At 45.6% G+C, this 27,649-nt stretch overlaps 1 protein-coding gene and 1 pseudogene across 4 annotated transcripts in view; one reads left to right on the top strand and one right to left on the bottom strand.

Moving 5' to 3' along the window:
* The window catches only part of LOC146184596 (uncharacterized), a 67,338-nt gene extending 53,869 nt beyond the window's left edge, over positions 1 to 13,469 (bottom strand). For all 4 annotated transcript variants that reach the window (XR_014708897.1, XR_014708898.1, XM_084609431.1 and 1 more), the window contains exons 1-5: positions 13,346 to 13,469; positions 11,428 to 11,685; positions 10,399 to 10,519; positions 6,082 to 6,252; positions 1,250 to 1,344 (exon numbers count right to left, since the gene is read on the bottom strand). The gene's annotated coding sequence lies outside the window, so the exon portion shown is untranslated. The remainder of the gene's footprint in view (positions 1 to 1,249; positions 1,345 to 6,081; positions 6,253 to 10,398; positions 10,520 to 11,427; positions 11,686 to 13,345) is intronic.
* A 7,286-nt stretch (positions 13,470 to 20,755) lies between these two features.
* LOC146184595 (DNA (cytosine-5)-methyltransferase PliMCI pseudogene) lies at positions 20,756 to 25,496 on the top strand (annotated as a pseudogene).
* The last annotated feature ends 2,153 nt before the right edge of the window (positions 25,497 to 27,649 follow it).

Below are 27,649 nucleotides of genomic sequence, written 5' to 3'. Positions count from 1 at the left end.
ACTGGCCCACTGAGGTCAACAGGCTTAGTTTACTACGGTCACAATCCATGTGCTATGAACCAGTTGACACATGGTCCAAGTATCCTAGTTCTAAGGAAGGTCCAGTGTCCATTTGGCTTCATGAAGACCCCAAGAAAAAGCATGATGCCTCAAAGTGAGGTTAGAACCACAAGATATATGCAATGGTTTCCAGGCATTTGCAACTCTTGCATGCCAGGCTGAATCAACTGCAGTATTCTGCTATTCTCTGGCATCACCTGTCAAAATGGGATTTCAAGCGTATATTGTTCTGTGTGGGTCAACAGCCACTGTTCAAGCAAGCATGTCTCCAGATAAAACTGTGCTGATCCATTACATGCATGAAAATATGTCTTTCAACAGCATTTTTTTTTCAGCCAAATTCAGTAGCCTAAGCAGGCTTGTTTCTAAGGTGAACCCTCCTTGGTGGTAAATGTCAGCCTTGTTCCCCAGGCTGTTTAAGGTTCATTTGCATAAGAGAAGTTTCGTATTGCTCTGGCCCTTTTACAACCTTCTCACAGAACACTTGCCCAAGTGGTGGCCGCAGGTCTTAGAGTGGCAAGCCAAATTATTTGGACATTACGACTTTGAACAACATCACAGACAGCAAGCACATTTCTAAGTTCTCTTGAATCATGTGTCTTTTAAAGTGCTTAGCCTGCCACTTATAGGGATCAAAACTTTCTCCAGCTTCCACCAGGGAAATATCTTATGCTTTATTTGGTCCATGAACAAGCTTTCAAGTATAGAGGTTGGATATGGCAGTCTCACAAGTGACTGCATTCATTTATCCCCTTCACAAAACGTGCCCTAAAGTTCGGTCTCATTGATTAACACCCTCTACCCTGATGCATATGACCCAAAGGGAAGAGAGCGAGTTAAAAAATAAAAGTTAAATCGTCAAGTGCAAAGAAAGTTAACAACACAATGCGCACAAGAGAAAGGTGAGCCACAATGCCAAACTAGGACAAATAAACACATAGTAATTGCATGGCATTGACCAGTCAAATATAGTACCTTCTTCACTCTCAAAGTTTAGGGGATAGAATTCCACTTCAGCTAAAGCTCTCTACTTTGTGTTGTCATTTGGCTGCCTTAATTGTGAGATATTTTCTTGGCTTGTTAAGGCGCTGGGAATATCTAGTTATGGTCAAGTGAGAAAAGAAAAGGAAGGTTGAAACAAAGTCCTTTGTTTCATTGCTTAATATTAGCCAGAGGCATAAAAACTCACTCTGCCAATGACGGCACACCCAGCTGCCACATGTGCCACAGTGATGCTGTTCAGCTGAGGAAGAGCACTGCCCAGTGAGAATGAGCCCACCACGACTGCAAAGAAGACAACAAATGGCAGACAGGGCTATTAGGGACAAGTCAACATCCCTCACTGAGCAGGTGGGAAGCAATAGCAAAATTAAGCCAATGAATGCCCTGCTGGGGTCCAACCTCAATGCTGCCACAAGAACGGAACTGTACCTGAAGGTAAGCATAAAGGGATTAGGAATGCAAAGCACTTTCAAGTACATTTCGGCTGCAAAAATATAAGTTCAAATACCACCCAAAGAGCCCGTGTAGCAGAGCACAGTTGAACCAGGATATACCGAACTGGAATTTTTAGAATTTTGGTTATACTGAACTCACAGATTATCCCCTTGAAAATCCTATGTAAAAATATAGAAAGGCTACTTCGTATATTGAACTAACTTCATGAATTCTAATTTCAAGGGGGGGGGGGGGGGGGGGCGGCAGAGGGAACTGCCAGTACCTTGAAGGAGTGCAAGCCTATAACAGCTTCTTTGACTTGTCCAGTAAAAATTGATTTTGATTTATTTTTTTAGTCGGCAAGCCTAGAAAGCCACGATGGGGATTCCTTCAAGAATGCTGGCACCCTCCCAGCACTCCCCCCCCCCCTCCCTGCAGGAGTCAAAACACTTCATGATGTTATCGCCACCAGCATCTTGGTACGCTGGCATGGGAATGAGCTGTGGGCTGCAATGATCATGGCACGAAACGAAGGGACCCACAAAAATTTTGATTTTTTTTTTTTCAAATTCTCAGCAGCAAAAATAATTAGTGGGCCTATTACGCAAGGAAATAAAGTGTCATTTGTCATGATTGTAAGAGGTGTCATGCAGGTTTTTGTATATCAAATTATCGATATCCGAACTATTGTGCACTCCCCTTGGAGTCCGATATATCAGGGTTCGACGGTATAAAGAATGAAATAAAATGAACATCTGATTAAACTACAATTATGGCATCACTGAATATCTGTTTCTAAGTTTTTAATGCTTTCTTTTTACATGTCAACAAATCACGTACTCTTCAAAATGAAAGACTATAATGGCATAAAGCAAAGCAAGAGTTATCAAAGTGGATTCTGCAGAACGCTTGGATTTCTTGGAGAGCTTTCTGCATCCTCCAAGCAGCTAAACCCATGCACACCTAAACCATCACACCTTCAAACCACTTAACTGTAACCACATCATTACTAATCATGCCATATGCATATTTTAAGTGCTCACATCAGACTGCTTCTCTGTACATCCAGCCCTTATGAATTGAACTCAGGCATTTTTTCAGAAGTCACGTGCATGCGAGCCCCTTTTTGCATGCATGTCAGGAAGGAAGGGATGGAAGCTGACGCATGCATGGTTCCTCAGCACCTTGTAAAAGCCACTGGGACAAAACTAAGGATAGAATTGACTGAGAATCCCTGATGTAAACAGTATATATGTAAATATTCTGCTTCCGTGCCGAGACATCAGGAACTGCAAGTATGTTGTCTTCAAATACTTGAACAGTTCAGGAATGTTACTGTTGGGAACATACCTCTCCAAAAGGCACCCTATTTCCTTGCATGGTGAATGTACCAGCTATTTCATTTGTTCAACATAAGCTAATATACTACACTAGCCTGAAAAAGTGTGTTCCCACTCCTGTAATAATACCAACTGGGATTGACAGTATTCTAAGATGAAATAAACAGATAAATAATGCAGCCCAAATTTTTCTGTATGTGGTTAAACACTGGATGCCTTCATTATGCTTCAAGCATAGCACATGAGATCTGCACAGGATGAAATACCAAATATGCAAGCAATAAGAGCCGTGTACTTGACAGCCAGGTGCATTCTAAGACTCTGTCAACACATCCAATGTCGCATCTGGGCTTACCAGAAGGCAAGCTCACAGGTACCATAGAGAACCACAAATGTGAGGCCAAATCCAAATGTATGAAACATAACTGCGTTGTGCAGTAGTGTTGCCTGCTTCTAGGGCGGTCATGTTAAAGACGATAAAGGAAAAAGAGCAAAGCATGACTAATTATGAGCTAGCAATACTAGCAAGCACAAGGGTGCAACTACTCAAAGTGAAATCAGCTCTTGCCAGGGTGCAAATGTCAGTGCATTGCCTTGAGGGACATTTACACAAATTTCACCATTCCTGCATGCATGCTTCATCATCTGCACCTAACCTCAAGAAAAGCACTCAAACGCTCATGCACACATATGAAATGGGCTGTAATCATGAGTCAAAGAAGAGCTGTAAGTACATGAACAAATAAACAACACAATAAAAGAGTACCGCCTTCTCAGAGGCCTGGATATATCACACTGCTCTGAGCAGTGTGATAGTGGAGAGCAGTGGAGGCATAAGAGAGAAGACATTGACTGTTGCAGCTCATCGTGCCAAGCACAAAAGCCAGCTACAGGCTGGGCCTCGCCCAGCACCTCCACAGCCACAGCCCTATCCTGTGCATGTTTTTCTTGCCCCTTGGCAGCTGAGTAAGACACCATCTGAAGACTACAAAACGTGCACACAAGATCTGCCATGCTCGCAGCTAAAACCTTCTTTCACCTGGTGCTTCTCAAAGCAGACCTCCTGAAAGCATTTCAAAGGTGTGCGGCTCAGTGAAGGCTGCTAAGTTGAAATCCTGGTGATGCTTGTGCTCACTGATGTAATTGCCCTTGAGTCTGGTGATTCTTTGATGCCTTTTCCTCAAACATAGGAAGTTCAGTAGTTTGATTAGCCCCATGAACCTTCGATCCTCCTGAAGAGCAAAGTGATGAAGCTATAACGAATCAATAATTTGCATTCACAGTTCTGCTGCATATCCTTACGTTATACCAGAGATTACAATAGGTGGTACGTCAGATCTCCCTGCACTAGGTGAACTAAATACAAGCTCATACAGCACCATTTCAGCAGCCCAGCGACACTGGCATCAAGCAAAAACAAAAACCCACTATGGCACCGATCGCATGCAGCCTTTCTCTGGTACGTCTCTCCCACCATTGTGGCATAAATAAGTTTGGCACAGTTGATATAAGCCTGCCTTGCCATTTGCTGCTGCAACACAAAAGAAATGGACTGATTTCCACTCCCACAAAACGATGCTGTTGCAGTCGTAGACGTTCAGGGTGAAGATGAGCATAGACACTACAGCAGTAACAAAGCTAGACATAGTGAGTACTACAACAATGTTGGCAAATTTGCGCAATTGGCCAATGTATCGAATGCCAAATTAGGCCTAACCGGTCTTTTAAACATATGAGGAGCACTATCCCATTCTTTCCAGATGTAATAGGTTTAAAGGATTTAATGTTTCTAAGCTACTGAGGCTATGAGGGATGCCGTGGTAGAGGGCTCCGGAAATTTCGACCCCCTGTGGTTCTTTTAAGATGCACCGAGATTGCATAGCACAGAGGTGACTTACTTTTTGCCACCCTATAGACGTGGCCACCATGGCTGAAATTTGATCCAATGTCCTAAGGTTCAGCAGTCAAAAAAGCCCTAACCACTGTACCTTCACAGAGGGGCTCTTGCCACATAATAAAAATAATAAAAAGATTGTGGCTGACTTTGGTACTGTTGAATGCGGAACGTAGCATGAGCGCAACCAGCAGACATCATATGAAAAAACACAGCCAGAATGGCTGTCTCTCCTTCTGGAACCTGTAAAATTACCTCCTATTTAGAAAATTGTAAAACTACAAATGCTCCACTGCAATCAAGACCAAAATAAGAAAAGATACTGTTTCCCTGTGCTCTCCTTTTTTTTACTGATTGTTGGCTTCATATGCATGTATGAAGCCCATCAATTGCTAACCCTTGTCTTCCACCTTCAGGAATGGGATGCCACGATGTGCCCATGTAATCTAAAAACAGTCAAAACCTCACAGGACACTAGAATGTATATACCATGGTATTCATAATAAATGAACCAGAACACATGCTGCGAAGCATGAGTGGTCATTTTGGAAAAACTTCCTCGCTCTGCTGTGATGTCATCTCGAGGGGTCCCCTGACTGGCAGGCAGATGTATGCCAACGAGAGGCTTCTCACATCCTCAAGGTGCAAAGTCTTCACCTCCTTCCTTTCAGTACCTGTACTCACTTTCTCTAATGCACAAGGAACATTTACACCAAGACCAGGACTTTTTGATTTTGCAAGTTGGGAAACTGCTTCAAAAGGTGACTAGTTTTAGTACACATTTTTTGGGTACTATGGACTGTGGCACCATCTAGATGCAGTCAATAAAAGCTATCTGCTATCGCCGCTATTGGATTCTGAAAATCGTTTCGTTTCTTTTCTCTTTTCCCTATTAATTATCTCTATGGCTCTTAAGTGTATTAGTTTTTGCTACTGGCTCCCTTCAACTAATCTTATCTGCCAGGTGGTTGTGCATTTATCAACTATCTGAAAGTTTGCAACTTAGACACAGTTTAATGGCCCCAGACATCGCCACTAGCCGTAAACACCCGAATTCTGACCCCTCCAAAGCGGTATTTTTTGATACATGGGCCCTATGGGAGGTTTCACAACTTAAACTATTAAACAGCTCTGAATGAGACATCTCAGTTGTGAACATGCCTCGTGCATTAGGGAGAGTGAGGATAGTGAGTGACAAGCATTGATGAGTTAATGAGTAAGGAAAAAAAATTACATTTCCCTGCACCACTTCCTGTTGCCCACGTGCACCTGTGATTCTTCTATACAGCGCGGAGATTAATTGTGCACACAAATGAAAATTAAAGATAAAAAATTCTGAAGGAAACTCACAATTCCAAGAATGGCCGAGGCAAAGGCAAGCAGTGGTGTGACTGATATGATCGCGAGAGTGAGCTCTCAGCTCTCAAGGAACTCAGTGGCAAAGCTGCTCACAAAGGTGGCAGGTAGTGAATGAAGGGGCCCACTTTGTCTCCAATACAATCGCGTAGGAGCTCCATGTTTCTGAAAAGATAAAATAAATGAATGAATCTTTTGTTGAAAATGGAAAAATAACATAAGAAAGTGGAGGGGAGTTCCTATTACAGGAATACACTGGACTCTGCCATCTAGGCCCTCAGGTGATAAACAGCCTCAAGACTGCAAGGATGGCTATTAAAATGTTTCGGCACATGCATCACAATGCATGAACAAGCAGAGTAACACTGCACAGATGAGAAAAGTCATCTGGGCCTTCCAACAACAATGTGCACACCAAAGAAAAAAAATTGTCCAGCATTACCCGACCCAGATGATGACAACTGTGTAAACTAACGATCTTGTCAGTCATCTGCCTTAGCTTACGAACAATCTATCTTAGCCACATCTATGTCCTTCGACCCTCTTTCCTGCCACATACATAAACACACACCAAAAAATAGCTGTGGTTTAGCTCTGGTTAAACCTGGAAGGAAGCGGAAGCTTCTTTTGCCTGGCTACGCATGTGGCTGATTTATGGGGGGCACTTAATCTCTGCCTTTAAGCGTACGACTCCATAGTATAGGCTAGTCTACCAGCCCACATATAAAGCCCTGCTTTAACCAAGCAGTATCAACGTGCCTGCGTGGCCTAGGGGTAACGTGAATGCCAGGGCCTTAGCAGGCTGGGTCTGATATCACCTTCCCACATGAAAGGAGAGGCCGAGTTGGCAGCTCCAGCCAAACGTAATGTCAGGCAGCCTTAAGTCAAGTAAGTGCGCGCCATGTCAGCTGCCAGCTGCCACTGACCCTACCAACACTGACGCTACTGAAGGCTCAAGCTGACTGGCGTAGTCAAGCTTCCGCTTCAAAAAAAAACAAATCTACTGGATGAATGTCTTGAAGTTATCCTTGGAAGGTGACAGATATATATGTAATATACCACTGATTCACAGGAAGGGAATGGCACAGGATCGGTCACACTTGTTTCTGTGGACACCTGAACTCCACGCTATAAGGGAAGGAAGGAAGGTAAAAACGAAAGTGGAAACGAAAGTGGAAAGAGCAAGAGGAAAAGCAGTGGAGGGCTCCGAAGTAATTTCAACAACCAAGGGATCTTTAACGCGCACTGACATTCCACAGCACAAGGACGTCTCTTCCTTTAGCCTCCTCAAGAACAAAAATGACCTTGTGAAGAAAACTGTCAGTAGTGTTAACAGTTTGTGCCTAATGAACAGTGTCCAGGTTCATAAAAATTTTATACTTTTTGCCTGCTGATGTTTACATGCCCATAGTACCAATCAAACGATGATTAGTAATAGCACTGTAAAGCAAAAAACTTTAACCTATGGATATAAAATGCAGTCTCGAGAATATGAGCTTCTCTCTCGTTATTGTGATGCCTACAACAAAACTTCACAGGAAGTGAACTGTTTCCTTACAGCTACCTGTGTTGACTTGTTTCCCACGTGAAAGCACAGCAATGAAGTATAATATTTTTGGTGGCAAATTAATTGCCTTTTCTTCTACCTCTTTTGCTACAGAATACAAAGTTTGTATACAAATAGTTAGATAAATACAGTGCACTATTACATGCAAAACGTTAATTCTGACACCCATGACGTTAAGCGCTCACAGAAAAATTGCAGTTCAGTGTTCACATTTGTTCTTCCTTCAACAGCAGAAATCACCATAACCATTATGAAAGGTTCTAAAATATCCTTATAGTATTTTCTAGCAGAAATCAGATGCTCAGAAATAAAACAAGCATGAATTATTTCTTTCCAGAATACAGATTCCTTCTGCCTACAAGTAGAAACGCCTGAACACCACCAGTGTGCACTACACAGAAAAGTGTTAAGTACGGCGGCAGCTAGTTAAGCAGAAGGAAAGCAGCCGCCTTGCACCATGCAGGCATGAGGCCGGAGCCATCAAGCTGAAAGCTATTGAGGACGGCGACAGCAAGACACGGCTTGAGGCAGCAACAAAGACGAACCGAAGAAGAATGCGGTGTTGTTTGGTCAGTCATCGACTGCGGTCCATGAAAGGGCCGTCGGGAACAAGACGGCTCAAGAGGCACTGCACTGACCGGTACTGCCAAGGCGGCCGCGCAGGCATTCTCCCTTCTTGCACATGCAGACGACATGCGTCGGTTCCTTTGATGCAGGTGTGCACACAGAACATACGCCACCGGCAGACACCGGGGCACTTCTTGTGCCACCATTTGGCACCGCCTCAAAAACTTCCTCCTGCCCACCAATTCCAAAACCTTAGGAAGGGTGTCATCAGAAGTGAGAGAGTGTGAAAGTGTGCAATACTGAAGTGATCAAAAAACTCCCTAGACTATGGGCCCGCTCTTCACCTAGGGAGACTATGAAAGAAAAACTATAAAACTGTGAGGATGCCGGTGCATTGATGTTCTCGGTTCTAGTTCTAATTCTTGGATCTTGATGGACTCTTCAAAAATTTAAATAAACAAAGTGTTCTTCGTCCTTAAACTCCATACTTCTTCACTCAGCGGCACTTCTTTCCTGGGTGGAGCAGGCATCAATGCAGCCGAGGATCCGTCGAGCGGCACCAGAGTCCCACCTCTAACAACAGGAAACTTAAGGCACTGAGAGGAGTTATCAGAAAGGCAAGCATAAGGGAGCCAAAAGAGAAAAGCATAGGTATGTTTTTTGTTTACCGTTACAGTTGAACCTCGTTATAACAAAGTAGTACAGGGTGCAAAAATTTGTTCATTATATCCAATATTTGTTTTAAAAGTGTGCGCCCAAATTCCTGCAAAAGAGTCTACTAATAAAAGAAAACAATACGCACACTAATATGGATAACACAAAGGAGTGAAACGCACAATTTTTTAATTAAAAGCTATGTATAAACACGAAATCTCGCCTTTTGTTCCATGTTGGAGAGCAAAAATGAAGGAGCCAACGGACTGAGGGAGTGCAGCATGCACGGGTCATTCGGAGCGGCAGAGGCACAACAGAGGCTCACGATATGATGAGGCAATATGGATGACATGCCACAGTCACATGCCTGTCAGCCGTTGCATGGCTAGACTCGAGTGGTGGTGGTGGGGGAGCTGGCAATCATAGTTTATGCTGGCCATGACACGGGGGTGTGATCTCGAAGGCTATAATCCATTGGCGTTAGTTTTTGTTGTAACCTCAAAATGACACGACATGCAAACGTGCGGGCAATTCAAAAATTGTGTTTCTTGATCTTTTTTCCAGCTCCTTAACGCATTTTTTTGCTGTTTGAATGCAAGAAAGCTGCTTCGTTATAACCGATCTAGTGTCAAATTTTGAATTTTTCATTTTATTATACAGATAGAACTCCCATAGAAATAAAGCATAGACCAACCACACTTTGAGTTTTAGTTTGTTTTATCCAATAATTCCCTATATCTATGTTCATTATAGCGAGGTTTGACTGTATCAAGTATTAGTTAAACGCGCAAATAACTGACTAGAAAGTAGAAGAAAAAACAACCACATGCTACCAGTGGGATACAAACCCACAACCTCCATGCGGTGCGTTCTTATCTGTGCCGTGACGAAGCCCATCATTTTCCCTCCGTGCACGTGCAGAAAGGCAAGTGTGTAAAGAAAATAATTTTGTTTACATGTGCCAGCGAATTACAATGCCTCCATTCACTTCTTCGAAGCCTCTGACAGATTATCTGCCACCCCTTTCTCTCCAGCTTGCAGCATTTCTGCTTGGATATTTTTAGTCACTAATATCCTTCAGCTCCAAATATTGTGATCAATCAGCCGTTACATCTTCCTTGACATGCGCTGCCCCTTGAACAACTCCACCACCACTGAGGCAAACACTTGAAACGCACACACACGGCACAGTGAACTTGAAAAGTTGCACGTGTGCAAAAGGAAAAACAGCGCAGAATTCTGTCTGTTATGCTCTTCACCCTTTTCATCAAGTTCAGGAAATTAGTAATTGCAAAGCCATGCTTTTTGTACCTGTATTTTGCTCGCACCACCTAACAGTGGCTACTTCTGATGCTGGAAAAGCATTCACGCATAGTGTTGGTGCAGTTTCATAAAAATGTTCCGTTCAGGGCAGCATGCACGTAGCAGGTCTTATGGTACGCAGCACTCTGTTCCAATGAAACTCCATTTTAAAGCAGTTTCTAAGAAACCGAGTCAATTGATGTTGATCCCACTGAACTTACCCACTTATTCCTCGGTTCAGCAGTACAGTGCCTGTCGAACCATGATGCACTTTCTCGCAAGAGCGAGTAGAACAACTCTTGCCGCAGTCTGTACAGCTGACCATCCCAGGCAACACCATACCTGTAATCAATGAACACGTATACTTTTGTAATAATAAATGCCACAAAAAAAGAAAAATTTAACCCAACAAGAAACCTTCTCCAACACTGCATGGCTGAACATAAAAGTACACATACCAGAAAAGAATAGATACTGTATATCAAGTGGAGGTGTGCCATTTTCTGCCATCTTTACTCTTCACCAACTAGCCCAACTCCAGATTGTTTACAAAGATAGAAAGAAGCCTTAAGAAATGGGCGGAGCTTAAATGAACTGCACCAAGAACATTAAATGCTTATCTTAAAAGCACTGACAGCTTTGCTGAGAAAATGAACCTACACTCTCAGTTATACCTGTGACACAATAATGAAAAGAGGGACAAAAAAAAAATGAGAGCCCCTTGCATGTAATATGCCAATAGGCATATAGTTCCCAATAGTAGATAATTTAGGACTACATCTAGCTTATTGCTTTTAAACATAAGTCCAAAACGCCACAGCGCAAGAGAATAGACACTAAACCAATATCTGAGGGCGTAGACTAGAATCCTTGAACAAAGCAGCAGGTGAGCAGTCAACCGTCTAAGGGCATATGTAGGTAACAAGAGCAAAAAAAGACTAAAAAAAAAAAGAAGTGCACATTTGTTTTTCTGCAGCACTGGCTACCAATGTTGGCCTATCCCATTATAATTTATCTGATTTGGACACTATAGTGACACAGAAAATGGGGAGTTTATATAGATTGATTGACATTCTCACATACTAATCTTTCATGTCCAACACCTTGGTGATACTGGACGATTAAAAAAGGCATATATGCAAAAATCGAATATGATAAATTATTCATTTGTAGCCTAAAACTAAGTTTTGGTATAAGAATAAATGAAACTTGCATATGTATTAAGCAATGATGACATAGGTGAGGAAAACCTTGCTCATCATTTTGCTGCGCTCAAAGATGGTTACGGTGTCAAACATGGTCATTGCCGCACTGTGCTGTATTGCTTCCACAGATGTCTCGACAGGTGGCAGAGTGGTAAAGTTGGTGCTGCCACCATCGTAGAAGGCGACAGCTTGCTGCTGGTGTATGAAGGCATTCGTCATGTGACCAGCCTGGCCAGCCGGCAGAACGGCAGAGATGGTGCCGAGGAACAGCAGGACGATGTCTTGTGCAGTGGCATCACAAAACTGCAACACCAATGCGACAATTTATAGGTAAACACAGGTGAAAGTTCCAAACTGGTTCAATCTAGTTTATGCAACAGTTTACAGTAGATTACAGCCTAAATCAGTTGATGCAAGCTAGCTAGAATAAACTGGGAATTTCTTCACACACCAGTTAGAACAAACATGTTATCTTTCCCATGGTGACAAAATATGGAAAGGGCACACACATATGGAAGTATGTGTGTGCCCTATATGGAAAATATGGAAAGGACGCTACGTGTGCGAGGCTATTTATATACAGTCATGTAACTATTGTAAACAAATGCAGTGGCCACATGCGTGCAGGCATTTGTGGACAGTGCTCGGACACTTGTGTGCAAGCGACGTGAACTCGTTGCGCTTTTGTATTTTGTAAATATGCACATAGCTCCCTCTGTCCTTTCTTCCTATCGCTCCCCTTGGTACTTTCCCTGGCTATCCTCTCTTTCCCCTTTTCTTTCCTGCCGGCCGCCGCTCAGGTGTTTCAGTTTTTTAGACAGCAGTTCCCGCAGCCGGCCACACACTTTTCCTTCTTTCTGATTATTTAATGATAAAACCACTACCACCACCACACAGATATCCAAACAGGAGAGCATACACTCTTTGAGTACAGCTTAGGAAATACTCATAATAGTGTTAACTAACTTTTGAAACAGTGAAAAGTGAAACAATGGCAAATTTTAAGTGAAATCCAAAAGATAGAACTTGACGATAATACGAGATTTAATCTTGCAGTAGCTGGTGGAAATAATTTTCGTTTCCAAATTCAGCGATAGTGATAACAGCTGCCAGCTTGAAAGTTTGGTTTGGTTTATCAGGTTTAATTTAACATCCCAAAGCGACTAAGCTCTGTAGTGGAGAGCTGCTTAAATTTCGACCACCTGGGGATCTCCAACGTGCACTGACATTGTACAGCACACGAACGCCTTGCTTTTCGCCACAATCGAAAAGCGCCCGCCGCGGTTGGGATTAGATCCCGCATCCCTTGGGTACAGCAGTCGAGAGCTCTAACCACTGCGCCATTGCGGCGGGCCTGCACCCATACACCCTACCCGTTCGGAATAATAAATGTGTTGAACAACAACGGGTCAAACTTGAAAAGAGGGAACGACTTCTTAGCTTAGTAATAACATTTCTTGTAAACAAGAACTCTGGCCCAGAACCATCACGGTAATCGATCGGTACAGTGCACGATTAAAAAAAAAAAAAAAAAAAAAAAAAAAAAAAAAAAAAAAAAGAAAGAAACAACAGACTGGTACGACAGTCAAAGCAAGCAGACGCAGGCAAGGATTTGGGGCCACTCAACGAGTTCTAACCTTGTTTCAGCCAACAACAGGAGACAGAGATTATGCAGATAGGCGCGATCGACAAAACGACATGAAGGCGACAGTCTCCTTCAGTTGACTATCACAGCTCGGTCGGCTTGGTACTAACCAGTGTAATGTTCTAATTTCTAAATGACACTTTTTTGAACCCTGTACTCTCAAGAAGAAAAAAGTTGACCAAAGAGAACAAGTGCCGCTTTATTTTATTTAATCGTGCCATATATAATTTAAATCGTGCAGCGAGAACGCTGATGCGAACGTTTGTTATGCAGTCAAAAATTACACGAAATACAAACTAAACAGCCAATGCAACTTACCAGTTTCCAGTCAGAAAACTTCTTCAGACGCCGGCATTTGACATAGTACGGAACGCGCCAAAATAAAAACCACGAGGACCGCCACTGTTGCTTCGCTCGTTTGTGCATGTTCTCTGCAGTCTGAGTGGCGTCCTTCGTTGCTATGCGACGTTACTCTGGCACGAAGAATACTTAAAGATAATACCAATAATACTGCTGAAAGATAGGCAATATGCTGTAAATTAAATATAATATACAAAGTATATAAACCTGCAGTTGTTATCAACGTTACTAGTAACGTTGACTGTTATCTTAAAACCATCTTCTTAAATCTACGGTGGAACTCACAACATCCGGTCGCTACACTCGCTGCTGTCACGTGACTGAGCGGAGTTTGGCATCGTCTGCTGCGCGCTGCCGAACAGCCTTTCTGTTTTTGTTTCTTTTTCTTTTTTTTTTTTTTTTGCGATTGTAAGACGAAAACCTTTCTAGGCTCATGAGACGAAATCCCGTGCGCGAGATCTGTCATATTCAGCGAGATGTGTTCAGCATTACTTCCATCTGCAATCCCACACTTGAACGCGCATTAAGGAACGCCACGCGACAGGATCGATGGTGCACCATAAAAACACACTTGCCGGAGAAAGTGTGACATATACGGCGCCTTTCCTTTCCTGTAAGGCAATTATAATTACATGTAGCACTGCAACGAATGCCGATAGGAGGCAAACAATGAGAGGCAAATGATAGGATATGAAGGGTAGGCTTTCTCAGGACATCTAAAAGGATTTTTTTTTTTTTTTTGTCAAAGTTCAAGAACGTCTTGAGGAACTTCGTAACATTCATACTGTGCCAGTCATTAATCATACGTAGTTATATGCGTAGCTTATGTATAAAGTTTACGAGCATGAACCAACTATCTCTGCAACGCACTTGCAGTTATAGCTCAGGATCAGCATGTTATGATTTTTTCCACCTTTTTTATAATTTTTTTTCATCAACTGTGTGCGTAGTGTCATCAGCCTACTCGGAGCGAACGGAAAATTTGCCTTCGACATGCAGCTCATTTATGCCAGCACGGGTGTATTCTTTGGCATTTACAAGCCTCGTCAACATATTTTTAATAAAGTTACGCGCGTGGCCATGCAGACAGCGGGACATTTTCATTGGATAAGGGTTCTTTTGATCCGTATCGCGATAACTCCCCTATTCTCAAAAAGGTAGTCTAATCTGCATCAGTGAACACCTCAATACGCAACGCGGCATCAAAAGCGGTGGAATGTGATTTGGCGAACACGACTGCGCCGGTGCTAACACGAAAAAGGTTAATCAAGCAATCGACTCACAAGGCGATTTCTATAAGATTGTAATTTTTCCAGGTTTCTAATAATAAAGCGCCTGAATTAACCCAACTGTATAGGCAAATAAGGTGAAAGCTGCCTCATGTGATTTCAAGAAAAAATAGGGTATCATTGTGCCCATGGTGTATTAATCAAGAGGGGCGTTCAACGATAACTTTTCTTTCTTTTTTTTTTTTGTAAAGTTGACAAGCTGCGCTGTTTTGGCGAAGGAAGTCCAAGGAATGAACTACGCGCATAGGAACCGTTCCTACCATCCCGCCCATAAGTCATGCATTGAGGGTACTGCGATTTCACTGCAGGAAACCGCAATAAAACAGCACTGTAATGTGTGTAAATAAAAATAAATTGTACCTACTGAGTCAGTTTTCTTGTAATTCATTTCGCCAAACATGCAGACTTTCTGCCTTTCTTTCTCTACACGAGACAGTAGACTGTCGGCATGTGGCCATTTGTGTATCATGGAGAAGAGAGTTTTGGCTGAAAACGTAAAACATAACGCATTTGTTTCCGTTGCGGATAACTATAGCGACACGTTCATATAGCATCTGTGTATCACTTGAAGAAGAAAGGTTCCATGGTCGGGTTTGGTTTGGTTTGGTAAAACTTTATTTCCCACAGTAGGGGTCCTGGAAGACACTCGGCTGGGCGCCAGGTGTAGAGGTCGGGTGGAACACAAAACCTGTAATTTCCTGATATGCTCATATTAGTAGAGTTGGCGAGCGTTTACGATTTTCACTTAAAGACGCATGTATGCATGACTGCGCGCGGGCAGAATGGCTGATGCGCACAATGCAATAAAGAAAGAAATGGCGATACTTAAATTGGCACGGTTTATGAGGCTAGTGATGATGAACTATCATTATAAACGTTGGAATTATTTCACTAGCGGCGCTAATTTACGTCCTAGAGTTAATGACGGAGCACAGTTAAACTTCTGTGATTCGGAAGTTGCCAAGACGAGCGTTTTGCCGTTTACAATTTATTAATGAATATTCGCCAACGAAACTAATAGATAAAGCTTAATTTTTCACTGTGATATTTATATATATTGGACATGAAACAACATTTCAGCGAAACGAAAAAACAACTGTCCTTTCCTACTCTGTCACAATAACTGCCATTAACACTGCAGCAAATTATGACTTCTATTTAATTCAATGGCCTAAAGAGGGGAATCCCACTTTTCATTTTAAAGATTTAAAAATCGAGATTTAAAAAATCCACCTTGAGCTCTGTTTCACAGAATGCGCGATCGTTCTAACCATCCGGAAGCTGAATCAGATCTGCACGAGCAAAATAAGCTTCGGGTCCTTTAACCCGGGGATCAAGAAATGCTCTTATCTTTTGACGATTTTTTTTTTCTTTTTAACGTTCGTACGGCGTGCTTCACATTTGCAGCGGCCAGTGACCTTTCAAAAAGCTTTAGACATCGTCGTCGCTTTGCATGAACCCTCTCCAAAAGTCGCCTTCAAGATGCGAGCCTTGAAGGTACTTTTGGAAAATTGGTTGCTGTTGATCAGGCGATGTCCTCGTTGTTCGATCGGCCGCCGAAGTCGCCGGCGCCAGGCAGTGGCGGTGAAAGCGCGCTTTCAAAAGAAGGGAGGGCACGAGCGCCGGCTATCCGCCCACCTACGCTGAACCAGGATGGTCCTCCAATTCCCCCCATTTTTTTTAGCGAGAACACGGAATGGGCGATGGATGGACAAATCTCATTAACTTTCTTCCGCACAACATGTTTGAGAACCGGTGAACGTTGTTTCGTGAAATAGCACGATGCAGCTTGTGGATCCCGAAGCCGCATTTCGAGCAGTGTGAACATGTGTGTAGCATACGCATCGCTTCCTGTCTCGGCGCCTCGAAGAATTACAACATGCGACATCACGTTGGGTGAAACGGTCACTCATTGGCATTGTACCTTCCTTTATTTTATTTTTTTTTTGTTGCCCTGTTTCCGGCTTTGCGTGCTGTGCTATAATTCAGGTCATCGAACCAAAATAAAGGAAGAACCTCTCAACACGCTCTCCGCTGAAAAGCTCTAGCGACCGCATGAAGCCCAGACAAACCAACAAATACGTGTCCAAAATAAATGCGGAATATTTATGTTATCCCTTGACTAGTTAAGTGATTTAGGCCCATTTAATAAGCATAAATATGTTCATCACTACATATGCAGGTGCACACAGTGATATATGTTGTGTGCCGAAATGTTTCCCTTATGAAAAATATTTTAGGACCCACATTTTGCAAAGAGGGAGTCTTCACGGATATTCATACAACATTAGAGAACCGATGTTTACTCGTTCTTTCCAAAATATTGCAGAAAAAAGGGCCGCAATCAAAATTTTGTTTTGTGCAATTAAAGAAATTTCTGGGTACTGGTGCGACTAGCACTATAAGCGATTCTCATGAAGCTGTCACTGACAATACATCGAAACAATATGATGCCCCAAAAATCTGACCCAAAAGCAATCGACATCCATGTCGAAAACAACTTAAAAGAAAAAAATACATTCTTTACCATCTGAAATGTTGAGAAAGTGCAAGGTAAGCAAAATAAAATTGGACGCAACCATAAAGCAAACAATAATAGTTTGTAAACTATACTAAAAGCCGCTGTACCGTCACGACTGAAATCGTTTCGCTCACAGCGCCCCGAGACGGGTCGAAAGATAAAGGTGACAAACCAGCTAAACAAAACAAACCGTCTTGGTGCGTTTCGAGCGAAACGAATGCGTAACAACTCGCCGAAATGTCTGCTTTACTTAGGGCTATTTCGTGTTGCCTACGGTATATAAGATTTATACTTAGTGTGTGATGAAATGATTACGGCGGTAGGGAAAAACAGTCAGACGTTCCACCAGTGACGAAGGACGAGGTCAAGAAAGCACTAGAAACTACGAAAAGGGGGAAATCAGCTGGAGAGGATCACATAACTACAGATTTGCTGAAGGACGGGGGGGATATCCTGCTAGAAAAACTGGCCACCCTGTATACGCAGTGCCTGGTGTCATCGACGGTACCGGAACCATGGAAGAATGCAAACATTATCCTCATTCACAAGAAAGGGGACTCTAAGGACCTTAAAAATTACAGATCAATCAGCTTACTGTCTGTTACGTATAAGGTATTTACTAAGGTAATCGCTAATAGAATCAGGACAACCTTAGACTGCAATCAAGCAAAGGATCAAGCAGGGTTTCGGAAACTGTACTCTACTATCGATCATATCCATACCCCCAATCAGGTGATAGAAAAATGCTCGGAATATAACCAGCCCTTATACATAGCATTCATTGATTACGAAAAAGCATTTGACTCAGTTGAAACCTCGGCGGTGATGCAGGCATTGCGAAATCAGGGGGTAGACGAGCCGTACGTGAAAGTGCTTGAAGATATATATAGTGGCTGCACAGCAACCATAGTTATGCATAAAGAAAGTAACAAAATTCCCATAAAGAAAGGGGTTAGGCAAGGAGACACGATCTCCCCAGTACTATTCACAGCTTGTTTAGAGGAAGTATTCAGAGACTTGGAATGGGAGCAGTTAGGGATAAGGGTAGATGGAGAATACCTCAGTAATCGGCGATTTGCTGATGACATTGCCTTGCTAAGCAACTTGGGGGATGAACTGCAAATAATGATTGATGACCTATAGACAGGAAAAGTAGAAAGATAGGCTTGAAAATCAATATGCAGAAGACTAAGGTAATGTTCAACAGCCTCGGGAAGGAACAGCAGTTTACATTAGGTAGCGAAATACTGGAAGTAGTAGGCGAATATGTCTACTTAGGACAGGTAGTAACCGCAGATCCGGACCACGAAAAGGAAATAACAAGAAGAATACGATTGGGATGGAGCGCATTTGGCAAGCACTCGCAGATTATGACTAGCAGCTTACCGGTATCGCTCAAGAGGAAAGTATACAACAGTTGCATCTTGCCTGTACTCACCTATGGGGCTGAAACGTGGAGGCTAACCATTAAGAGATAGAAAGCGTGCAGAGTGGGTCAGAGAAATAACTCAAGTTACCGACATTCTAGTAGAAATTAAGAAAAAGAAATGGACATGGGCAGGACATGTAGTGCGAAGAGAGGATAACCGATGGTCGCTGAGGGTAACAAACTGGATTCCAAGGGAAGGAAAGCGTAGCAGGGGGCGGCAGAAAGTTAGGTGGGCGGATGAGATTAAGAAGTTCGCAGGGGTCAAGTGGATGCAGCTAGCACAGAACCGGGTTAAGTGGAGAAATATGGGAGAGGCCTTCGCCCTGCAGTGCGTGTAATCAGGCTGATGATGATGATGAAATGATTACAGGTCGTGTTCAAGAAATATGACGTAAATTTATTGGCATTGTGTCATTAATTGCATATCGACCAGTTTATTTGGTAAGTATGCTTGCCAGGAAACACCACAGCTGAATCACCGGCATACCATGCGTACGAACATTGATGGAGGTAATTTATTCAAAAATAGTGCAGGGAAGGTCTTAGCATGGGAAATCTACGTGAACTGTTGAGAAATCGTTGGCACCTTATAGAAATGCATTTATGTGCGTTTTCTTGGAACACTGTAATTAAATAAATCTGATGTTATATATATATTTTTTTATTGAACTAGCAGTGCATGGTTCGTCCAAACTGTCGCAGTTGTACGTAAAAACATCGATATCACGTCATTAGCGTAACGGCTGGATTTGACGATTCCATCGACCTGAAACCATGCTGGCATCATATTTTATTTAATAAGCAAATAATTTACAAAACAAAAATTACAGGGACACTTAAGCTCTCCCGTTAAGAGTACGAGGCGATAGCAATTAAGCGCTCAAGGACGATGTTTTTTCAACATTTAATTTCTTTTATTTTTTTTTTTTTTTTATAGCTGGCCGGGCGATGATGCCACCGCTAAACTCGGACTCCGCTTCTCGAAACTTAATACGTCCCAGTGCGGGTTCTGCGAAACGTGCTGTCTGCATTCGATACAACGCCGGGGAGCTCCACCGTTAGGGCATGACGCAGCAGCGTTTCACAAACAGGGACAATATTTTTGTTCACATTTTTATGCACGGGTACCACTCTACCGATACTTAGCATCAGCAAACAATTGGCTTTCCCTTCTGAGTGTTTTGACATCTTTGATTCTACCTTTTTATATATTTCATTATTTCAAATAATTAATTTGTCAATTTCACGCTCTAAATATTCCTGATTACCATAATCAAGCTCTGCCTTTTCATTCTGAGCATTTGATACCTTTGAACTCCCTTTTTACATAAATTTCTCATTGCCCCAATTATTTCAATTCACTAAATATCAGCTACACACACTATTTTCTTAATTAGCCTAAGCAAACATTGGTTTTCTATTCTGAGCAATTTGACACCCACGAAGCATCTTTTCCCAATTTTTATTTCGTTTCTTCAATTAAATGCGATGATTTCATTAACTCGCCTATCACACGTCAATCAATTATTTGTATCACATGGCAACCACAAATTACCACGATGCAATTTTTTTGCGCAGCCCCCGATTATATCCGACACGCGGTACCGAAAACTACTACTACTACTACGACGCCAACGGCGTTTCAGCCGAACGAGATGTATAAGCTACCACTTTAAAATTGTAACAATGGCTTATGGTGCCTCGAAAATCAGCGCTGCCGAAGGCATCGAGGCACCGTACAATGACCGTGCAGCCGAGCCGCAAGGTGCATGCACGGTCGGTTTCATCGCGGTTTCAACCGTAATTAATAAATGAAAAGAAAAAAAAAAGTTGAACCAGTGCTATTAAACTGGATTAAACGTCCTTGTGCCTCGTCCCGAGTGCACGCAAAAGCAATAACAACAAAATAATAAAAAAGGAGTCTGGAATTCGTTGACTGGAGTGTCCGGCGGAGTCACGCTGCGTTGCAGCGCGCAGCGAGAAGCAGACGACACTATTCCGCCGCCGCGCGCGGCCAACGCCCCCTGTACAGTGCTCTACCCCTGCTTCTCCTGCATTAATCCGGTGGCTTTGCTCCAGGGTCCAGCGATGACGTAAGGGCTCGTGTATGGACACGTGACGCTCCGGTGCAGAATGATGTGAGTTCTGTCTCGCTACTCTCGTCCCCTACATCGCGCCGGCCAAGTGTTCCGCGCGGGAAACAGCGTGTGGTCGTGTAAGTGTAAGCATCACCAGCAAAATGAAAACCGTTAACGCGGCACCTGTGTCACCGGCAAAGCTGGATACAAACGGCAAGCGCTCTTCCGACGAGGAATGCAACGGTACGGGCCGCGCAAGCGACGAGCGCGAAGAGAACGACGACAAAGAGGATCTACCGCCGCCGGCCACCAAACCTAAAAGCAGCAAACGCAAACGACCCGTCGACGGCAAACGCCAACGCACCTTGACCGAGCTGTTTGAGCAGATGGCAAAGCGTGTCAAGAGCGAGGACGGCAAGGCCCAGAGCAAACAGCAACCGGTATTGGAGGTGAGCTTCACACGCTGTCCCGACTGCCTCCAGGAAGCCGCGGAGTTGCGGCTGTTTGAAGGGGACCCGTCGGATGCAGTTGACGAGGTGCAGGCGCTGGTAGACAATCGGCTGAGCTTGCTTAAAGACGGAGGCGCCGACAACGGTGGCAACAACGTGATGGATACCCCGCGTCATAAGATCACGCAGTTTGCTGTGTACGATCGACACACGCACCTGTGCCGCATCGACGCCGGCCTGATCGAGCGCGGCGTAGAGCTTTACTTCAGCGGCTACGTAAAGCCCATACACGCCAAGGACCCATCCTTAGAAGGGGGAATATGCACCAAGGCGCTGGGCCCCATTGAATGTTGGTGGACGGGCGGTTTCGACGGCGGCGAAAACGCAGTGATTGCTTTCACCACTCAGTTCGCTGAATACGTGCTCATGGCACCCAGCGAGGCGTACGCTCCTTTCATCGAAGTCATCAAGGAGAAGGTCTACATCAGTAAGTTGGTGATCGAGACTTTATTGCGGGACTCCAGCAGCACGTACGAAGATTTGCTCAATAGACTCGAGTTGACACCTCCGCCCCAAGGTGTTGCTAAATTCACCGAGGACTCGCTGTTGCGAAATGCCCGATTCGTGATCGACCAGGTGCAGAGCTTCGACGACGGCTTCGATGGCGACGAAGCTCTTTTGGTCGCCAGTCCCTGTATGCGGAGCCTGGTCCACCTGGCTGGTGTGACGTTGGGTCAGCGACGAGCAATGCGCCGGAGATGTCGCGAAACGTTGCGCAAGAAACCCGTCTGCACGCTAGCTACGACGACACCGCTCGTTCGAGACGTCTTCGAAGTCCTGTTCGAGGGTCAGACTGACGACAAAGCGGCCAACACGACGGCTCGCCGCAAGCGGTGCGGTGTTTGCGAAGCCTGCCAGTCAGCCGACTGTGGCAAATGCAAAGCATGCAAAGACATGGTGAAGTTTGGCGGTACCGGAAGACAGAAGCAGTGCTGCGTGGAACGGAGGTGTCTTAACAAGGTCTTGGAGGAAGCCGAAGAGGACGATGGCGACACCGAGGAGATTGAGCTTTACCTCGACCGTAAGGCTGTGGACACAGAGGCGCCCGTTACTCGTAGGACGACGAGACTGGGCGACAGCGACGTCCGTTGGGTAGACGACAAACCGGTCGCTTTCATTGACAATAAGTCCTACTTCTCGCGAGCCATCGTCAACGGCTCCGAACTTTGCTGCGGCGACTTCGTGCTGGTCACTCCCAAGGAGCCAGGCACACCGCTGTACGTGGCTCGAGTCGTCTACATGTATGAAACTCCTGCTGGCGAGAAACTGTTCCACGCGCACTGGTTCTGGAGGGGCACGGACACCGTTCTCGGTGAGACTTCTGATCCTCGCGAGGTGTTTCTGGTCAACGAATGTGAAAACCAGAGCCTCAGCACCGTGAACAACCGGTGTACCGTGGTGCACAAACCCGCGCCGCAAGACTGGTTTACCCGCGGCGGCCTCCACAGTCTGGAAGATGAGTGCGCGCTGCGTGGCGAGGACGATGGAAAGTCGTTCTTCTACCAGAAGGCCTACGAGCCAGTGACGGCACGGTTCGTCGACCCGCCAGTGTTTATCGCTCCTGAGGTATGCGACGTGACGCATTCCTGCACCTCCTGTCGTCACGCCGAAACCGAGAAAAAACTACAGATCCCAATTCCCGGAGAGGTAATCGAGGAAGAGAACGGCAGGCGCAGCTACGCAAGCATCTCGTGTCAGGGCAAATCGTTTTGTATCGGCGAGTGCGTCTTTCTGGAAGCGGATGCTTTCCAGTTCGGCTTCAAGACTAACAAGAACAAGGGGAACGCGAAGAAGGAAGATGTGGACGAGGATATGTATCCTGAATACTACCGCAAGCCACGTGAATACGTCAAGAGTTTGAATGCTGATGTGCCTGAACCGTTCAAGATTGGCAAGATCGTCTCCATTTACGGAAGGCTGAGCAGCGGCGGCTCCGATACGTTCAAGCTGAAGGTGAAGAAATTCTATCGTTCGGAGGACACGCACAAGCCCAAACAGGATGCGGACCTTCGCCTTCTCTACTGTTCTGAAGAAGAAGCCATCGTCGAGCTGCGCCAGGTGTGCGGCAAATGCTACGTCGTCTACGGCGAGAACCTGGCGGAAGAGGTCGAAGACTACCTTTGCCGAGGTCCCCACCGGTTCTACTTCACAGAAGCCTATGACAGCGAGACCAAAACGTTCGTGGAGCCCTCACGCAACGCTCGAACGATGGGCTGCCTCGGAAAGGGAAAGGGCATGAAGGGCCAGCACAAGGCCATCAATATCAAGTCGCCAGAGGAGTTTTATGTGACACAGCGCAAGCTACGCTGTCTGGACGTCTTCGCGGGTTGCGGAGGGTTGACCGAGGGCTTCCACCAAGCGGGCGTCAGCGAGACGTGCTGGGCCATCGAGCGAGAAGAGCCCGCAGCCACGGCTTTTCGGATGAACTTCCCCGACGCCACCGTCTTTACCGACGACTGCAATCGCCTCTTGCGCCTCGTCATGGATGGTGAGACCGCCAACGAGCGCGGGCAGACTCTGCCGCTAAAGGGAGATGTCGAGTTGCTCTGCGGAGGGCCTCCATGCCAGGGTTTCAGCGGCATGAACCCCTTCAGCTCGAGGCAGTATTTTCAGTTCAAGAACTCGCTGATCGCGACATTTCTCAGCTACTGCGAATACTACCGCCCGCGCTTCTTCGTGCTCGAGAACGTGCGCAACTTCGTCTCATTCAAGCGCAGCATGGTTCTCAAATTGACCCTGCGGTGCCTCATCAGCATGGGTTACCAGTGCACCTTCGGAGTCCTGCAGGTGGGGAATTATGGGGTGCCGCAGAACCGCCGCAGGGCCATCATCCTGGCGGCGGCACCAGGAGAGAAGCTTCCACTGTATCCCGAACCGGAGCATGTGTTTGTGCCGCGCGCCTGTCAACTGACTGCCGTGGTGGACGACCGCAAATACCTGTCCAACTGCAAGTGGTCCTCGTCCGCGCCTCTCAGGACTGTCACTATTGGCGACGTCATGTCGGACCTTCCCGAGATCCGCAATGGTGCCAAATTGGACGAGATTTCCTATGGCGCAAAGCCCTTGACTCCGTTCCAGACGACGCTTCGCGGAAGAGGTGCTGTGCTCCGGGACCACGTTTGCAAGGCGATGGCTCCTTTGGTCGAGGCGAGGATACGCCACATTCCCCTCACACCTGGCTCTGACTGGCGCGACCTCCCCAACATCGTCGTGCAGCTCTCGGACGGCGTCACGTATACCAAGAAGCTGCTCTACACACATCACGATGCCAAGAATGGCAAGTCATCGACCGGTGCTTTCCGAGGCGTTTGCCCATGTGCCTCAGACAAGCCCTGCGACCAGGCGTGCCACCAAGGCAACACGCTCATCCCCTGGTGCCTACCGCACACGGGAAACCGGCACAACCACTGGGCCGGACTCTACGGCAGGCTTGAGTGGGACGGCTTCTTCAGCACAACCGTGACCAACCCGGAGCCGATGGGCAAGCAAGGTCGTGTCCTGCACCCTGAGCAACACCGTGTGGTCAGTGTGCGAGAGTGCGCGAGGTCGCAAGGTTTCCCGGACACATACCGGTTTTTTGGCACCATCCTGGACAGGCACCTGCAAGTTGGCAACGCCGTACCACCGCCCATGGCACGAGCTATTGGACGCGAGATCCTGAAGTGCCTCGCCAACAGTGCGGCTAACTGAACGTGTGTGCATTTCATGTTTACTGCTTCAAACCCAATCTGTCAGGATTTTGTTCGAAGTGAGGGCAGTGTATCTTGATGCCATGTTTCCTCTTAAAGTCATTGGTGTTCATTTTTATATCTCCAGTATACAGCGCTTCTCTTTATTTCGTGCGGTTCTAATTTCTACTATGACTGGTAGCTTTTTTTCACGTTGCAGCTACTGTAACTGCTCCATGTGCCGACCTGAGTTGAAAATTGCTACAGGGTTCAGCAAAAGCCATGTTCACTGTTCGTATTCATGTTTGTATATGAATGTTTTTTGCAAGTTGAGTTATTAAAGGTTCTCTATTGGTTTTAAAAAAGTTATTATCTTCTGGAAAAATGCTCAATCCTTGTCAGAAGTGAATCTAAGCTATTCGTTTTATCGGTCATGTGTTGGTCAGGGTCAGTGGTTGATACTTTGCTATTGCATGAATACCGGACCGTGCATATTTATTTGCATACAATTAACTCGAATGGGAGGAATACGGTTGAAGCCTCTGCTCTGTAGCCGGCATAGTTCCACTGATGCGTGGATGCGAAGCAAAGTGCTTTTTGTGTCTGCTATGCTGACGGCATTCCCATTGTTGAGCTCTTTTTTTTTGCTCTTTTTTGTTGTGTTATGTTAGCAAAATAACTCAATTCTTATTTTTTTTTCTGTTAACCTGGTAGCCTGCGGGTTTTACGGTCGCTCGATGAAGGGCTGGCATGACTTGTACAAATCGGTCGCCGCCGAAAATTTTTGAAAGGATCTTACTAGCTTGTAGGGAAGCCCGCTTTTAATTTCTTAATATGCGTCTTTTGAGCTTTTTTTTTTTATAATGCATTTATTCGTCCAAGGAGTAGGCGAGATAACAGGTCGGCCCAAGCCAAAAACCTTGCAGGTATCTAGAGGGCTTCGGCCTAACAATGCGGGATATCAAATGAATATTGCTGTCGCATTTTCACGATTCAAAACACTTCTAATTTCATAACATTCGCAAACCAAAAGTCACTATGTGTGTGCGTGCGTGCGCGCGTGCAAGGAAAGGCGCGTAAACAGGCCCGCCAGCACCGCACTACAGCCGTCGAGTCCGGAGGTAGCGCGGCCTCCGCGGCACGATCTCCGGCTTCTTCCGTTGCTGCGCTCCGACACCACACAACTGGGGGCACAGAGCGCCAAAAGCCGGCCGAAAGCGACCCCGACGATACTCACGCTGCAGATTTCACAGGCCCACGTTGTGTCTGCTCTTTGACCACCGTAACGGAAGTCGGAAACAGTTTGAACAGCTTCATGTTCAGACGAATTTTAATCCCGTTTGACGAAGTTGTTTGCAAAATAAAATTATATCTCTCGCGACCGTCTCGTCAAGTTACCGCCATCAAAAGACGGGGAGAGGGCATTTGAGATTTTTCGAACCTAAACAAGCCCTCCTTACTTTCGCCATTGCTATCGTCAAAAAAAAAAAAAAAAAAAAGAAAAACTGTGTGTGTGTGCGGGGGGGGGGGGGGGTAGTAACCTGGTTAACTATTTCCCGATAGTTATAGTATTGCTGTTAGGCCCCCTGCTGCAGTCGGAAGTTTGCGGCCAGCCATTTGTAATAGCGGTGCCAATTTCTGGAGTATTCATAACGCGATTACCCTCGGCGTACGTTACGGCTCAATAAATTTGCCCACTTCGTGGCGATACGCGCACGTGTTTGGTGATGGTGATGAGAGAGTCTTTTTAGCGGGTAGCCACATTGAGAAACAACATGACACCCCCGCGCACGTATCAGATGACTTTTGCTTTGGTGTGGGCTGGGACCAGCTTTCACGTAGGCACTGAGCTGTGATCCTCACAGGAGGCAGCATAAATTGCGCCAACCTCAAGACCTCTGTAAGACCGCGCGCAGTCGCAAGGCAGAAAGAACACACAGTAACCGCGAAAAGATAGACTGGGACGCGCGAAACGGAAAAAACGAAGGGAAGAAACCCGTGTAGAAATTAGAAAGATTGATATATTAGCAAAGATGGAAATGAGAAGGCTCGAACTGACAAAGCACGAACTGTATTGAAAAAAGCGTTAGCTGAAGCAGAAGCCCGAAACGTAGAAGCTCAAGCTGGAAAGCAGAAATAGAACAAACCACTCGTAGACACCCGATCGCAGCGGACTAGTGCGTCGCCTCTCAAAGTGGACGGCTGGGACGGCTGAATTGTGAGCAAACCTGTATATACCGATTCGGCGCCGCGGTGAAGGATAGACCCGACCGCCGAGTGCGCTAAATTATTGAAGAACTGTAGCTGCACTACGACTCGGACCACGTTCCATTATGGTTAGCCACGGTAGAGAAGCTGTTCGCGAGGGATAATGTGCCTGAGAATAGATGGGTCCAGTTAATCGTGCCGGTTACGCTCAAATGATTCCAGTGCCGTCTGCAAGGCGTCAGCGTAGAGGAATTACATCTGTATGGCTATCACGCGACCAATGCAGCTGGGCTCGCTCACACCACACCGCCAATCTCAGCAGAGCAGTGGCAAACGGCAGCGAAATTGAATAGACGGCCCCTCAGGCGCGGAGATGAGCTCACGAACGCGAAAGAGCGGTGACGAAGCAGCCGCGGCGTCCGACGCTGCCGCGAGCTCTGAGCCGGTCACGGTGAGACGGCCTTCTGTTGGCGCGTGCGAAGAAGCATCGTTGGGCGGCGCTGCGGCTCCTGATGGGCAACGCCATCTGTGGCAGAAAAACACACACTGGGACGCCGCCG

The sequence above is a fragment of the Amblyomma maculatum genome, chromosome 7, assembly GCF_055883805.1.
Source record: "Amblyomma maculatum isolate TAMU_Amacu chromosome 7, ASM5588380v1, whole genome shotgun sequence".
NCBI lineage: Eukaryota > Metazoa > Arthropoda > Arachnida > Ixodida > Ixodidae > Amblyomma > Amblyomma maculatum.
The sequence above is the reverse complement of the archived record's forward strand: the minus strand, read 5'-3'. Positions and strand labels throughout refer to the sequence as shown.